A 16,254-nucleotide genomic window follows, 5' to 3' on the forward strand; every position below is an offset into this window, starting at 1 on the left:
AAGCGATCCTTTTCGAACTTTTTTTTTATGTATAAAGTAAAAAAAAGCTTGGGAATTTCCCCAAGAATCAAGGGAGACGAATGACATGATTATGAAATAGATGTAATAAAAAACTATTAGCCAATGTATACAAAATATATACTAATATCTTAATGAATACAAAAATCTAAATATATACTTTTTGAAGAACATAGCAAGCGACAATCATTTTTATGCAATCAAAACATAAGTTTGAAAATAAAAGTGACATGAAATAATACACGTACATTTTATTTTTCAAATTAAAAAAAAACTACTGCTCTGCCAAAGAACGAGGTATTTTCAAAACATTTATAATCAATGCTTAATAGTGGTCTTATAATAAAATAGCTCGTATGCCAGTGGTTGTTTTTAACTGCCTGCACTCAATTATCCGATAAATGTAAATAGGTATATTCCATTTTTAAACAAATTTATATAAAAAATTATCTCAATATTTACGCTCTAAAAATTATATCAACAAAATAAATCTAAAGAGAAAATTGCCAATTCCTCGCCGTTGCCACAGATAGTTTATGTACAATAGCCGAGTGAAATGTTTTTATTATAACAATAAATACAACTTGCACATTATTTATAGAGCTCTTTCTAATATGGCGTGAAGTTATTCGCTCGACCAACTAGGTACGGCCAATTCATACGTGAACGTACATCGATTTCGCATATATATGGTTGTATATCTCCATTAATATTGACACTGTGGAACTGGTTTTGTTTAGTTTTAGAGATCAATGGACTCTACCTCGCTTTAAACAACGTAACAGTGATCGTGTGTTATCTAAGTATATTTTTTATATATGTTCTTAATAACTCAAATGTGTATATAGAATACAAATGGATAGATATTTATTTGCATTAGCACACAAATCTCAACAGACATATATATATATATATATATATATATATATATATATATATATATATATATATATATATATATATATATATATATATATAATTATCGTATTAGTCCTTAATGGTCCACTGATGAACATTACCCTTCCCCTTAGGGGATTACAGTAGTTGCCACGCTTGGCAGGCGGATTGACAACTGCAGTTCGGCTTTGGAGATGTTTTAAGAGGGATGCTACACATCTCTCGCCCTCCCTTAGTCGTCTCTTATGACACCAATATGTATATATATTATAAATAAATAAATATTCAACCGTAATCATATTTCATTAATTATGTATTTAAAATTTAATGGCTGTTTTTTAATGGATGATAATGAAATGGTAACCCCGCTTGCGCTATCGGTATACGCTGGCGGGGCATCAGTAAGGGATGATAGGTGAGGATGAAAAGGCAGGTCAGTTAGTCCATCGTGACGAAATCAATTATAAATTAGTCACGATAGTATCCAGGGGGTACCGCGTGGAGGTCGACCTGATAGGTTATATTGATAGCAATGGGGACTAACCTCCCCATTATTCATAATCCCTTCCCCCTATTTAATGACTGTTAGGGTAGTTGAAGCGCTTGTAGGTAAGAAACAAAACAAGTACAAACTCATTTTCACATTTATTTTAACATTTAGATCGTGACCAATTAAGTTTTTTTTTTTCTAAATTAGCCCAATGGGAATGGATCATGAAATGCAACGCGCACTCAGTACCGCACGGCACAATTAGTTGGGTAAATGGGGGTAAAATTAAACAGTAACTTATTATTTACTCTTTTTTTTTAATAATTAATTTGTTAACACAAAATTCTCTACTAATTATTCATGCAAAATCATTTTGCATAATATACCTACATACCTACAGAGTGGTAATAATCGTTTAGCAACATTAATTTCCATAATCATACGTTTACATATTTATTTTCCGCATAGTAGTAGTTATTATGAGTTATAGGTAATAACTAAATTGATGCTATAAGCTGTAGGTACGTATAATACGTAAACTTTGTTTAACTTTATTCTCAATAAATAATCTAGCAGCGTTACTGTTAAATATTAAAGTTTCCACGATGAAATAAGATCCATTAAGTCTCGAAACACCTGAAAATAATATCAGTGATCCTCTTTGTTTAATTTACTGGGACAACCGACAAAATCTGGAGGCACGAGGGTAGCTACGGTTTCCATAACAACAAGCGCGGTGGCCGCCCCTCGCCCCTGCCGCTGCTCCCGCCTCGTATCGATCCCAGCGCCCCCCCGCCCGCTCCACTCCAAATCAAATTACAGGAGCGCGAGCGAGCGGCGGCCGTGTACCGTAGCATGGCGGTGGCTGTCAGCCATGCAGTGTTACCAGAAATAAATCTTTATTCCCCAAATTTCAAATATATTTTTTCTACATTGATGCGATTTTCTTCATTTTTACAAACTTTGTGTTTGGTACAAAGTTTTGTTTATTTACATTATGCTTTGAGGTTTTAGCAAGTAACTACTATTCTCAGCGACGAAATACAATTATTTTATACATGATTCATAAATGCCAAAGTTATCAAATAAATTATTACCTAAAATTCTTCAATATTTCTTCAAGACAAAAATAACTAATCTGGCAACCCTGTAGCCACACTAGCCACAACTCTACAACCGAGCCCTAACTCGAAGTCGCAACGCTCGCTCGCCTCGCCCTCCACTCAATCAACTTTGTATTGGCGTAATAGTATTTTAATTCTATTGGCGCGCTTTTGACTGCGAACCCTATAATGGCTTGTTTGCAAATTGGTACCTACACATAACAATGTTGGCAGACAATTTGCCTCGTTTATGCCAATGTTTTATGGGCAACCGATGTTGGGCAATTAATAAAGTTAGATGAACATGTAAATTTTCAGGGACGACAAAGAATGTGTTTACGGGCAATGAATTTAGATTATTATTAATAGATAAATTTTGTTTAAAGCAAAATATTTCATTTTTGTATTCACAATGACTTTATCTTCGTTTTAGTTTACCCTATCATATCATAATACCGAATATCTAATAAATCTTACGCTTGTCTGCTACTTTGTACTGTATTTAAGAGAAGTCACGCTCTTGAAAGCATTTGAAAGTTTATTATTATTCGTCAATGATAATATCAGTGATAATTTACTTATTCATTTCGAACAAGAACAATTAAAATACGTAACATTATGCTAGTAGATAAGTTTTTTTTTATAAATAAAAAGATCAACAACCTTCTATATATAAAGTCTATTTTAATCGACTGCAGCACCAACAATCGTGTGTCGAATCGGTTCCGCTTCACATAACCGGATAACCGCTCGGGAATATATCTCAAGCTTATGACTAACACATTAGAACTCACATTCAATTCTCTGCACGTACAATTAATATATACCTACTGTTTAAATAATACGGTGATTGATTCGCGTCGTGTAGTGTACGACAACTAAACAAATATCCTTATCGGCGATTTTATAGCGATTTCTGTAATAAAATCGATTGTATCGAATCGACGTGGCATGGCGCGACCGACTGAGGGAACGACAGCCGCTCGAGAACATTTAATGAGGGAATGCCGTGATACTAAATTGAGTAAACCAACGTCACATTTGTCTCCCTCCGAATAATAGAAATACGTTGAAAGGATATTTATCAAAACTGCTAAACGAAATGTACTTCAAATTCTTGAAACCTGGGGCGTCTACAATAAATGATTCATAATAACATATGAAACCGACTGTATTTTGCTGTAATTGATGACTACAAGATTATACGAGTATAAAAGGCTCTGAAAGAATTGCTGACTTAGCAAATTACATAATACTCCGAAGAAATTCTTTATCAAATTAGCTCCTACTAAGAAGGCCATTTTACCAGAAATGTTAGAAAACGGTCAATTACATTAATTGTAAATTTGAAACTTTCATGAAATGGATTAATATCATCGGTATTTGGAATAGGTACTATGATAATGTTTGAACCTCGCGTCGTCACAATTTTCCCTGTCCTACGTATAATGTACATTAATGTTCTCTTTTGATGTGGCTTTAGTAGATCACATTACTTTAGCTTCTTCTATATAAACATACAGTATATACGTACCCTTTCGTGTACATAAACCACCTCACAAACGATGGTAAAACGGAAAAAAATATTGCGGTACAATATTCAAATGCTGAACTTTATTGGAATTAGAGTTAATAGTATTCTTCCAATGTCACCAGCGCTCATGGATCATTGAAAAGAATTAGAGTGGAACATTTCACAATTTTTATTGTAATATATTCCCATTAGCTCCTTTCAAATAGTAAATTGCTATCGGCTGAAGTCGTGATAGGCGCATATTTTCTGTGACACGGTAAATTTGTCGTTAAATGATGTCTGCGTGTTGCGTGATAATGATGAGCATGTTTCTGGATTGCGGCCAATAGTGTTATAGGCACTTCAGCAAACATTCTAGAGAACGTTTTCGATCTTCCCGATGTGACTCATTTCGGCTGCATTCTTACGTGTAGTGTCTGAGTACTTTATGTATATTTGTGAAACAAACTACTTAACAACTATTTGTGCACTAGTTGGGCAAATAAAGTAGATATTAACCGCAGAACTTCGAACAGCTTTTTAAATTGCTCATGCAGTACACTAAATCAGAATTGTAAATGACGTTGGAATACTGCCAATATGAGTTTGTTTCCAACTATCCAAGTAGTCATAACTGCTTAACTAATCGAAATACGGTTTTATTATCGCAGCCGCAGCGATGCGAGGCAGTTTGATGCGAAAACCATGAACTTAGGTAATATCAATTAGATTGTAATCGTAACTAAAAAACCATGATGGTCGAAATAAAAATGTTATCAAATAAATGAAAAAATCTGTTTGACCCGTCAAGGGTACATACCTAGTGGGGCGAGTCAGTTCAGCTAATCTAACTATTCGCTAACTGCATATATGTAAGTATGGTATATACTACACACACACATACACAGAGTCCGCTAATAAACACCTACAACGCTACGCACGTACAAAGCCACTTCGTGCGGACACAAATTGCTTTTGTACGGCATCGAACGTGCTGTGATAGAACTGGCTGGAATTATTTCTCACTGACATATGTGACACGCTCACAATGAGCAAATAATCTTAGATAATTACTCGGACTTTTACTTTTTCTAAAGTCATTAGCGTTATGCAAAGTAGTGGACAGTAGAAATTGAACATTAACCGTTAGTAAACTTGAAACGTCCATTGTTAAACGGATTGTAACCGACATCGTAAAATATGACTAGCTTAAAAAAGACTGCGATAGATGTCGCAAACGTTTGGACTAGTTATGAGTTTGGAATAGAATGGATGAATAACACAAATTATGTAAAGGACTCCAAAAAAATTAAGTACGTTTGTATAGGAAAAAAAATATTCGGCTATACTGACGGTGAATTTGAATAGGTCTTTTTTAAGTAAAGAGTACATGTCAGATCTGTGCTGAAGTCAACACAAACAAAGAGTCGTAATAAATCATTATGCATAATAAGATGAAAGAATTGAGGAAGTAATAGAAGTTTTTCGAAAAAAGAAGTAAAGCGTTGTATGGTCTCTGCCCACCTCAATGTTGAAAAGACACTAATTTGTAATGATAACAGTCACTAGATGATAAAAACTATTCACGTTTGTGAATTAGTACAGATATATTTGTTGAGATAAGGAGTCCTTTATCTTTTATTAGCTGCTGTAAAACAGTGAATCACTGATAAATAATGACATTAAAATCCTTTGTAAATTGAATCTTATCGGAATAGAAAAAAATAAAACTGAATATATTAACCACGCGCTAGTGTTTTCTTATTTTGTTTTTATCTCTGTGATTTATCTTACATTATTTTATGTGTTATCTGACCACCGCCATCGCATCTATTAGGTTGGGTACAAGGCGAGCATAAAACTAAACAGAACCATTTGGTTTAATATTATCGTTTGTAGCGGTTTTGACGCGTGTAGGTGTGTTGATGACTGCTGTATGACCAGGCCTCCGGGGGTAATAAAAATCTATATTTAGTAACAACAAAAGAAAATATGATTTGAGAACTGCGGAGTAAGTAGATGCGATGTATTTTAGGGAGAAAAAATTTTTTTTTTTAAATACATTTTAAATACAATACTCAAATAGTTTTCCAAGTAATTTCGTGTAGTGCATGTTGTATAACCCGCGATCATATTTATATGAGACATGGTTTTTAACGGTTGTGTTATGTGGAGGTTATTAAATATTAGTAAAGTTATCGTTCTAGCTAAACGTATTGGGTATAAGTAGGTATTATTTGACGCGTATGGTAACAGTTCTCACGCATCAAATATATTCGACAATTAGAAATAAAGTCAGAGTTAGTAAATATATTAAATTTAACTTTATTATTGCTTTATAATACCACTCACACATAATTATAAAACTTTTAGGGCAAGCCACTCACATAAATAAAACAAGATTAAGGTGAATTCTAATAGAATAGAATCCGTGATTATTCAGGTTCAAATTCTGTCGGGGGCCGAGCAGCGAGCCCTTACGAAGGGAGTATAAAGGGCCTCTAACGCGCACTCGTATTTCATTTCGCTCTGAATGGATTTCGCCTGCGAGGCAAAAAATATTTATGTTATATCAAAATAAAGATCAAAAGCGTTCGTGAATGATGCGAACCGCCGCGAACTCGATTGTACTTAGAGAGACATCTCTGGGGATTTATCGACTCTCTGCATTGATGATTTGATTTGACTCGAAGCTCACGCCATATCGCACCAATGGAAATACTCATATTCTAATATAATAAGAATATGAAATTCTTGGAGGCAATACGTTACTTTTCGCGGCAATTGCTTCGGAAGCACGATTGAAATTGTGTTTATGAATGGCTGGGTATTGAAGACAATTGTGCTCATTGGAGTGTACGATGTCGTAAAAGATTAATTACTACTTTTTTGTTATGATATCCGTATTTCACCAAGCGCATCTTTGTATTACTCGGATTAAATTGACAGAAGGAAACAATTAAGATTTTGTACACAAAAAAAAAGCAGTAACAAGAAAAAAGTTATATAGAACCAACACAGAGATGGTGTGTGCGTGTCACCCCTAGTGAATGTACCAGGTGTAGACAGTTACCATTCTTTTGTTTTTCAAAAACTTGACTCTCATTGACAAAGGCAATAAAACTGTAATATTGTGAAAGTTATAATGCTTTATTTGTCGCATTTATTTCAAAATTCCTAAACTAATTCACTTTGAGAATAATAACCAGTCTAAGCCTTGAAACATATTTTAATTTATTTAATTTTAACATAATACTGCATTAATATATAATTATCTTTGCAATATCCATCGTGAATCGGCAAATTAAAAATGAATTAAGCTAATCAATCGGGTCTTTAACAAAGAGAGCTCTAATTGTTAGCTTTTAGTTTAACGACAGAGTTTTTGTCAACTTAAGCTATTATTTTATAATTATCAATGTATTAGATTTATACTAAGGAGAATCGCAAACAAAATATTGGCAATCAGTATTGGTCTATTTTTTGGTAGGTAACAGTCTCCTACAGATATATTAAGAACATCACGGACATTACGTAGCATACATTTTACAGAAAAAAAGGATTTCTGTATTAAAGGTTTATTGATCAAACACTATTTGTTTATCTTATCCTTCAGACAGAAAAGCAACAAATTACTGCTTTGCAGCTATGATTAAGACGATAGTTTCCAATCACACAAACACATCGGTCTATCGGAATTGATTAGTACTTATATGTGAAGTGTAACTTAGTTAAACTTGAGTAATGTAACTAAGTACATTAAAGTCAGGAACCGGATAATACTTGCACTACCCGCATACCAATCACGACATTACCTTTTAGTACCTCAATAATAACGGTATTCCATTATCTATTGTTATTATCTACGTATATAAATAAATATAACAATAAAACTTATACGCTATCATTATTTTTAATCAACAAATCCGTGATAAAGTTATCAGTTTATCTAGACCAGACAATTCTGTTCAGTAACAACATTACGCTGAAAATAAATGTATGGAGTATTAAGAATTGTGGGGAGCGGCATTGGAGGGTCGTATAGAAAGCTGTTCGTTGTATTGTCAAAATTGTTTGGGGCGTTAATAATTCGTCACACGCCTCACTTCATCGTAACTGTTATTTTCGTGCGCAACAAATTTCATTCTAAATGTGAACATGTTATTTGTAAGAAAATGTGTAAGTGTAAATGGAAAGCAGTTCTCTAATATTGAATTGTTCTCGACTCTCGCACAATGGCTGTTTGTGTTGAGCGTATTGAATGTTGGATATATAATACATTTAAATTAAGATGTAGGCATGATACTAATCACAGAGCTCGCTTTTGTTTGCTAAATAAATTATCCCGCTAGCTCACATTTCTTATTCTAATATATCAATGCAAATCTTATTCATAAATATAAACAGATTTTTAATGCTTTTAATTTTTTTTTATACAACTTAGAATGGCAAACAAGCTGACGGCCCACTTGATGGAAAGTGGTAACCGTCGCCTATAGACATGAGCAGTACCATGGACATAACAGAGTATACTGTTTCGCCCATGATACCCCCCATGTGTTGCCATTCCTGAGGACTCGGGTGTTATTCCTCTGTACCCAGTAAATTCACACCATATCCCACCCTTCAAACCGAAACACAGCCATGCAAACACAACTGCTTCACGGTTGAAACACGAATGGGACAGAGGTACCCAAGCAATCGACTTTTGTACAAAGTCTCCCTCTGGTTTATAATAATTATTTTTGTAATAATAAATTGACTAGTACAAAATTACGTTGTACGAAATTGATAACGTTAACGAAGATATTATTAATTTTAAATACATAATTATAGATAAAGATGGTTCAGTACAGAGAGAACAAAGAAAATTAGAAGGTATTTTTATTCTAAAAGCTTATATACGAGATTCAAGACGATGAATCGAAGTAGCTCGCGACGCTCCACCTGATTTTTAAATTAATTAATAGCATTCCCTTGTGTTTCCAAATTCAAAATTCACAAATCCTTTCATCTCCTTAGGGAATGAAATTTCAATAATACTTTTTTATCCGACATCACCTACTTGCAAATAATCTAGAAACGAGCACCGTGTAAAGGTATTAGTTAAATAAAATAATAGTTTTGGCTCTGCAATGATAAGTCAGTCAGGGTTTATAATATTAATATAAAAAAAAAAGTTTTAACTATGCCCTGAAGCTGTAATCTTATCTGGAGTGTAAATTTATGCAACATTGTCGCGATCGTGACTATGGGATCAGGGTATCATTGATAACGTGAAATTGACACCGCACCGTCAATCACTTTAGAGTGGGACGATTGAGTATAGGGTGTCGCGTTACAAATGTGGTTATGGTTATCGAGTACAAATTGTTTTCACTCTGGTAATTAGTAATAATGCACAGACCATAGAAATATATATTAAAAAGGAGGAAAGCTAATAAATGTATGATTTTTTTTACCAAATTTTGGTGATTATTTTACGCAATAATTATCCAAAATCGGTCAGATAAAATGTTGATGAAGAGATACTGTAATGTTTTTGAACGAAAGAATGTAATTAAAAATTAAATGTAAATACTAAAAGAGCTGTAAAATAATCACAGAATAATGTACTGTCTAAGAGATATATGCTAAAGTTTTAATGTACAAGAAGCAAAAGCAATAATAAAATAGAAAATGAACTTAGAGAACTGTAAGAAATACGAATAAAATTATATAATATGTACACAACCTGATGCTACAGACATACGCCATCTGAATACTTTTGCTGTATTGCTATAGTAAAAATATGTCATAAAACTGTTTATACAATATTTCAAAGAACTGATACAATCTTAGCAAAAGAATTATACCTAGAGGTTGACACTGATTTAGGGCTGAGCGCCGACCCCATTTGCGGAGTAACTTGGCGCATAGTTTTTTAACACAACACAAACAGTAAACAGTTTTTTTTTAATTCAGCGGTAAGGCAAACGTTTTGATTTCTAATTCCAAATAATTGATTTAAACTGCAATCTGATGCGTATGATGACGATTATAACTACTGATTTTCTCAAATATTACAACGAAACCTAGCTCTTAAATTTGATCGGACAGTTGATTGCACCATTTGTATGATTATAACAATTCGAATAGTTTTTAAAAGTAAGCCCAAGGCGATTATAGTTTCCGGTATCCTTTACGCTCCATTGTGTACATTGTATTCGTATCGGGTTGTGAAAGCAGGGTATTATCCGGTGAATATAAGATCGATTCTCGGAAATCCAGTTGACGTGTTGGAGCTCCCTCCATATTCTCGAATACCAATCTGTCGTTGAGGTTAGATTACAATGTCAATAGACGTTTTGGCCATTGGATTGCTTGTTTAGTCGAGAATTGGGAACGCGTGTCTTTTTTCTGATAACATTTTGAGTGCGACGTATTATTGTATCGTTTCGTTTAGATCTTTATCAAATTGTAGATAACGCTATCTCTTCCGGACACAAATGGATTTGTATGAAATCATGGCATGATATATTCATAACATGATGAATTATGATAAATTAAATAAACATTCGCTTTATAGTAAGAAACAAATCATTAAAAGAATAAGTACACTTACACCAAGCTATTTTATTAAAGTTGTAAAGAGAGTTACGATATCGATACCGACATCGAGATTGAGACAGTGACTTTCAAATAGTATCTCAGATTTCCTTATACAGTGAGTCCTATCCTAATACAAACAACAAAGAACCGTGGAGATCCCAACAAAAGAATATGAGAAATATCTTCGCCACTACAATTCGAAACGCATCGGTATCTACCTACATCTTTTATATCGAAAATATTTCTTACTATCGTAGTCATTTGAGCGTGTCTGCTTTTAAATAATACAAGCAATACGTAGTATATTATATTAATAATGTTATTAAAAATGACAATGTAAAGCGATGCCAACATTGATTATAAATATATTAATTAATAATATTATTAAACTTTTATGTTCCTTATGAAGAAGTTCTCAGATATCTTTATTGTATATTTATTAAAATTTACAACATTTTCATTCATATTTATGCCTCAGACAGCCAGCTATTAACATTTTCTCTCTTCGTGGAATTCTCTTTGTCATAACATTAAAGCAGTCAAATACAGAAAGGCATTTAGATTTTCTTGAGCTCCACTTTTGAAAAAACGATCTTGTTAAATTATTAGCACATTTAACACTTCAGAAATAAACTTATGTATTTTAACAAGCGTAAACAAATTATATTTTTTTCATTGTAATGATGTTATCTAATAATTTAATAACACCTACCATATTATATCTTCAAGAAACAGAGGTTTAAGGTTTACTTCATTGCTATAATAATTTATTCCAACCAAACGAACACTGTAACCGCCTATAAAATGCTTTGTAATTATCCGTTTGTTTAAAAAATGTATTACACAAATAAACTTTACGAGTCCAACGTTCAAACATAACTTTTTATTATCTCACATGTTTTCATCGCACCTAACCAACCCATGTAGGCACATGTTTAAGGAAAAATTGGTTTTATCACTGTCCGTAATTATCCAGCATACTTATAATTATGCATTCAATATACTCATTAGTCAATTAAACTCTTGTCAGTCGTCGACGATGATACATCATTATAAACATCACATACTAATAAAGCTTTAATCATACTGACGCACAATAGCAATAAAATTTTGTTATCCCTTCATGCATAAATGTTTGTATAATATTTTGGAAGCCATATTCCTGTCGGGTCCCTTTTCCTTGCCATGTTACCCGCGCCTCGCGCCACGTTGCACCGACTCGCTGCTTCGCCTGCCTCCATCTCTTTCTAACCTTAGTACCGTGGGCACACTGCGCAAAGAGTGACGCCCGGCTGATTGCGTACGCTCTGGGAAAACTTTATCGGTTACTAAAACATATTATTATTTTCTTAATTATTTTATAAAACACCAGAAAGGTATTTAACATCTACGTGAGCAGGCAGATTATTATCTAACATCTCCAATTCGTGACTTAATCATTGTACATTTGTATTTCTATAAAAAAAATCATTGGTCTGTTAAATTGAAACAGAATAAATGAGTTGTATGTTATTTGTGCCTGTCTTGTTAGTGAAGCGTCAAATGATTGCTACAGAACATAGAATATCACGATTTGAATTCCGCACTTGCCGCGGCCGCTAGCCTCCGCTCGCGGTCGGTTTAGTTTAGTTCAGTATTCGTGTAGCGTGCGTTTGTGGCGCGCGTTCGTACCTACGTACTCGTACTGGCAGCGCGTTAGTGTTACTTGTACATGTACAGTGTACACGCCATGTGTTGTATATCGGACGACTATAAAATTTATGTTTTGGTGTGTAGTGTATGCTGATTGTTTCCTTTGTCTCCGTAGGTGTCGAGAAACTCGTGACCGAGAAGCAGTAACGTGGATCGCCACCGGGATCGGGATGCCAGTGTGTCTAGTGATGGTGCATTGAGATCGTGCCAGTAACCATTAATAGTGTTAGTGTTAACTATAGTGCCCATACAGTGTTGAATGGATTGTGTTTTTTTTTGGATTGCCACCGCGAGTCATCGATAGACCTAATTGGGAACGGTAAGATTTCTTTATATTAATTTATTGATAAGATATTAAATAAGTTAGAGTAAGTTAGCTGAATAATAGTAGATTCTAAGATAACCCACTGACCATTCCTGCACATAGCATATATTATTTACGTAGCTATCTATAAAATGTTATATGTACATACATATAAGTACATATATCAGATAAATATATATTAATTGTACAAGTTTAAAATAGACCATACCGTAGTATAAGGGAATAAGTATATTGTTTTCGAATAATTCTTGTAAATGTACCTTGTAAGTATGTGTGCATGTGTGCGTACTATATAATATATACACACCATCTGGCCACTACACATAGAATGAGTAATATTATAAGTGAACTTATCTTAGGTAAGTACTTTATCTCTAGAAAAACATTTCTTTCAGCTTCAGTAAACAAGAGATATAATCTTACTGACATGTAAAAAATAACCATTGAAGACGGAAATCGTAATTGAATGAAAATTAATTCTATTTATTTACACGAAATAAATATAACTTCATTTTTAATCTGAAAGACGTCAGACCAAAAGCTAAAATGCGCTGATTCTGGCGGCGTTCCTATTTTGATTTGGAGTACAGTGTTTTCAAGGAAATAAACATTATAAATCAAACGGATGTAGAAGTACCTAATTTGTGAGAAAAAAATATCTTCGTTCTATATATTGGAAACGTCTTAACCTGGAAACGAGTGAAAATCGTGTAGGTATAACAATGACTGCATTTGACTTGCACTTTCTAATTTTATTGTTGTGTGACGTCTAAGAGAGGTCACAAAACCACGATCAACGAAAATATGAACATTTCGCATGACGTTACGTAGGTGAGCTATAATGTCGTCGTTATATAATTGGTATTATTCATAGAGTCTAATGAATTTAGCACAAGTCCACTGCCAGTAATGAGTGTAATTTATTAGCATTAACAAGCCGACCATATGCTTTAGTTCATTAATAAATAATCTCAACTTAATGATTAATCATGATAATAGCGTCATTAACAGAATGTCGAAACTGCAATACAGTTGTAGATTAGGATCTCTATCTGCGCGGGCAGTGTATTTACACTATAACAGAGTACTTATTCAAAATTGGAATCATAATGGTAATAAAATTAAGAAATGATACAGGTATTTTAAGTAATTAATTTTTTTTTCAACTATATGTGGTAGCTTTTATTAATTAGTTAGTTATTGTTATCTTATATAATTAATTATTAAGTTATTATAGCTGTAAGCTTCCCTCGAAAATAATAAATAAATAAAATGTCACTGGAACTAAAATTTTCAATTTCCATCTTGTTGAACACATTGCCTGCGACCTTTCAAATGATTAGGGTCGAATCATTTTATTCATTAAGGCTATCGATATGGTTGGTAAACTTAATAGAGTAGGAGACACTGTTAAAGATCAGTGAATCGATAGAGAAGCTGTACTTTGTTGTTCTTAACTCATGAATGATTAATGTACTTGAAATAGCTTCATCAAATTTCATTTATGTTTATTGATGATAATTGAAACTTTTAATTGAGTGCGCCGTCAACATGCAATTTTAATTAGCATAAAAATAATTACTATTTTGAAGGCGGACAGTTCCTTGAGGCGGGCGTACACAAAATGTCCACCCTAAAGTCTTGGAGCATGTCTTTGTGAATATAACCAGGCACTAATATTTCAGTAATTAATATTTAAGTTCACTTAACTACGGTTTAAATTATGAGGGATTTGAAACAGGGTCTACAAGATGATTTAAATGTATTATATATGTACATATATTTAATAAGTCACCGACGATTGGCTTCCTGATTTAGGAGTAATAATCTTCAAGAATACAAGTATAATAAGACAGAAACAAATATACTTAGTTATATATAATTGTACACAAGGGTGTATTATAGGTATATTGGAAGAAATATTTGCTAGAGATAACTAGAGGAGATTATAGTATAATATAATATATAAAATTCTCGTGTCGCGGTGTTTGTTACCAAACTCTTCCGAAACGGCTTTACCGATTTTCATGAAATTTTGTGTGCATATTGGGTAGGTCTGAGAATCGGCCAACATCTATTTTTCATACCCCTCAATGATAAGGGTGACCCACACCAGAATACTTATTTTTATTTTTTTGTCAATATTTTTTATTTTTATTTTATTATAATTTAGCATTGAAAAATACACACAAGTTCAAATTTTCACCGTTTTACGATCAATCCTTGTTTTTTAATTGCGATTTTTATATTTCGCAATAGAGTTGCAAGATGGCAATCGAATATAATAATTGTAGTACGAGAAACTTTCATGTATAGTTCCACAAATAATGTATATAGTAAAACAACGTTTGCCGAGTCAGCTAGTAATAGTATAATATAAGAGAATACCCACCATAACATAAATCAATAGTATGTTTTTCATAAGTCGTTATTTGCATATGTTTTGTCAAGTCCTAGCGTATTCTTCGACGGCAGATGCCATTACCTACTACTCAATAAATGAAACCTGAAATGTAAATGAATTCGATTTGATGTGTACTTTGTAGGCATGGGTAATATCGGTACTCCGAGATCTTGGATATCTATATTGGATTCTTCTAGACTTTGATGGCGGAAAAAATATCATCACCCATACCAGTCGAATGTCTATTTTAATCGGGTTCGTCATTTTAATATTATATTTTGGATAATTGATATTTAAGATATCCATTATTCGGCTAATATATAGATATCGTAATAACAATATATATATATATTGTAAATATATATATATATATATATATATATATATATATATATATATATATATATATATATATATTGTAATAACAATATATAGATATTGCTACATATTACCCACTCTCAGTTGCTTGTACGATTTTCCGCTGATGGACGAAGTTTGCACTGTCTACGAGTATGTTTATTATTTGATACGCAATAAATCCACAATATATTGTGCGATTATTAGAAAATAACCTTATCACCAGATAAGTAGATTACACATTACTTTCCGTATCTACACGCTTTATTAACTTTGTTTTTAATATAATTGGAGATGACAAACAAGTATATGACTTTTATGTTGCTCATGCATTGTCACTTTCAACATAAATGTGTTGTTTTATGCCAGTGAGTATTCTTACTTTTTTTTTTTATTGAAATGACAAAAGTAAAACGTGTGCATTTTATATTGCTTTGTTGTTCTAAATTTAAAAAGATGTAAAATCCTAAATATATAATGCTGCAGTGCAGAAATAGAAAATACCAGGGAATTCGACCTAAGCAATACACCGTTCTAAAACATCTAAATGTGGGAGAGTGATGGTCGTTAGTAACAAAGGATAACAGTTCCATTGCTACCAATACTTTGTCAGGTCAGCTTCACCCATCCTTCTTAGAAATCATAGTGGTTAATTCGTCACGGTGAGCCAACTGATCTGACTTTATTCTTACTTATCAAATCACTGATATGGCGCCAGCGTAAATTAATAGCACAGGCGTTATTTTTATTTATAAACTTTTTTATTTACGAAAACACTTGGATATTTAGAATAAGGGCTCCTATTGTCTTCAAAACTAGTTCGGCGCATCCTTGAATTTAAAACGTGAGTTAAGCCTACAAATT

At 33.0% G+C, this 16,254-nt stretch overlaps 1 protein-coding gene across 6 annotated transcripts in view; it reads left to right on the plus strand.

The window, feature by feature from the left end:
- The window catches only part of LOC113521956 (zinc finger protein 608-like), a 148,382-nt gene that overhangs the window by 13,370 nt on the left and 118,758 nt on the right, over nt 1-16,254 (plus strand). For 3 of the 6 annotated variants that reach the window (XM_026907643.3, XM_026907638.3, XM_026907642.3), the window contains exon 1: nt 12,220-12,623. The gene's annotated coding sequence lies outside the window, so the exon portion shown is untranslated. Of the gene's footprint in view, nt 1-11,872; nt 11,937-12,206; nt 12,624-16,254 lie in introns of those variants that run through there. The other 3 variants (XM_026907639.3, XM_026907640.3, XM_026907641.3) reach the window with 3 other exon arrangements.

This window comes from Galleria mellonella, unplaced genomic scaffold, assembly GCF_026898425.1.
Source record: "Galleria mellonella isolate WM207_F2 unplaced genomic scaffold, CSIRO_AGI_GalMel_v1 utg63, whole genome shotgun sequence".
In the NCBI taxonomy this organism is placed as follows: Eukaryota; Metazoa; Arthropoda; class Insecta; order Lepidoptera; family Pyralidae; genus Galleria; species Galleria mellonella.